Below are 1,789 nucleotides of genomic sequence, written 5' to 3'. Positions count from 1 at the left end.
CCGCACCTCACCCCACCCTTCCTCACTTCACCCCAACCTGCATGTCCACACAGTTTATACAGGGAAGAATAATTTTGTGTTTTCCATGAGCCAATGGAGTATCTTTCCCCTCCATCCATAAAGAACCTAAGCTGCATGGGAATGGGGTATGTGTGGGAGGGTGGAGAGCCCCCTGGATACCCGTTTTAAACCCGCACACAGAGATCTACCCTTATTCCTCAAAGGTGAGAGTTTTGCATACACAAATCAACCAGATACCTTTACTGCTTCAAGAACCAGATAACTTTAATGGAAACAATGGTAACACTGAAAGGAAAAAACTTAAGTGAACATTCTGAAAGAGCAATCTGCACGCCAGGCTGGTGGCCTGACCCAGGGAAGGCACCCGTGGCTGTGGGGACAGTCCCAGCTCAGTTCTTGTTGTCACGGCCACCCAGGGTGAACTTGTCAAAGAGGTACTCGGCCAGGACGGCGTCCCGGGCCCCGATCTTGCACAGGTTGGTGAAGTGGCTTCCCAGCTCCTTGATGGTCTCGACCTCCTCCTGCAGGTAGTGGCTCTCCAGGAAGTCGCAGAGCTGCGCGTCGCCCTTGATGGTGGCCAGCTGGTGCAGCTCCAGGAGGCTCTGGTTGACGCTCTTCTCCAGGTGGACGGCGCACGCGATGGCCTGCAGCCCGCCCTCCCAGTCGTCGCTGTCTGCCTTCTTGACGTCGTAGAGGCAGACGCGGCCCCCGCGCTGGTTCTGCAGGCGCATCAGCTTCTCCGCGCGCTCCCTCTCCTGGTGTGACCGGCGCAGGAAGTAGCGGGAGAAGTGCTTCAGGGCCACGTCGTCGCGGTCGAAGTAGAAGGCCATGGAGAGGTACACGTAGGAGGCGTGGAGCTCCAGGTTGATGTGGCTGTTGACCGCGGCCTCACAGGCCGGGTGGTAGTTGAGGCGCACCTGCGAGACCGCCGCGATGGCGGGCAGCGAGGGCGCGGGGAGCATGGAGAACGCTGAGGCGCCTCGGGAGCGCGGGCTGGACAGGGCAGCGGCCGGGGAGGCCTTAGGGCGATCTCGGGGTCGGCGAGGGCGGTGGGCGTCGAAGGGTGGGCTCCAGGCAGTTGGCAGGTTAATGGCGGCACTTCTGCCCAGGGACCGGAAGTGGGCCTGGGGGCCGTTATGGTGCGGGGGGGGGGGTATTTATGGGGGCAGGGGAGGGGGCGGGGAGCACGAGGCACAGTTCCGTGTGCAACCTGGGTGACTCGGCACTGTCTGGCCTCTGTTGAATGTTTAGTTTTCCAATAACATTGCTAGTGTCCAGAGACTTTCTCTTATCCTCTAAATTCTTCTCCTCTTTAACAGCCTGCTCTCATTTTATAAATCTATTGTCTTCCTTAAAATATTGACGGTACAAATTTGTATCTTTCGGTAAAGTCTCCTCTGTTTCCTGTGATTTATCTTCCCCTCCCCTCCAGAATTACTTCTTTTCATTCCTCATGACCTCCTCTTCACTTGCCTCAAATATCTGGCAAACCTTTGTCCATTCATGATTGGGACTCAAGGACTCTTTGGATTAGCCTAGGTACTTAGCACCAAGCTGGTGTACAGTGGTGATGTCCTTTCGCTAATAGGCCTCTCCTGTGAATGAGAGGGCATAGTGGGTCAGCTAGGGAGTGGTCTTCTCCTTTGGGGATAGTTCTTTGGCTCTTGCAGGTGGGATAGGAACTATCTCCATGGCAAAAGCATGGCATTTTCTCTGGCATTGGAAGCCTTTAGTGGATTTTTCTGCTAGGTAGATGTGTGCTTTATGT

General features: G+C 55.5%; 1 pseudogene; it reads right to left on the bottom strand.

Moving 5' to 3' along the window:
* Positions 1 to 271: 271 nt before the first annotated feature.
* LOC105855573 (ferritin heavy chain pseudogene) lies at positions 272 to 1,148 on the bottom strand (annotated as a pseudogene).
* Positions 1,149 to 1,789: the final 641 nt, after the last annotated feature.

This window comes from Microcebus murinus, chromosome X (genome assembly GCF_040939455.1).
Source record: "Microcebus murinus isolate Inina chromosome X, M.murinus_Inina_mat1.0, whole genome shotgun sequence".
Classification (NCBI taxonomy): domain Eukaryota; kingdom Metazoa; phylum Chordata; class Mammalia; order Primates; family Cheirogaleidae; genus Microcebus; species Microcebus murinus.
This window is presented reverse-complemented; position numbering and strand designations above follow the sequence as displayed.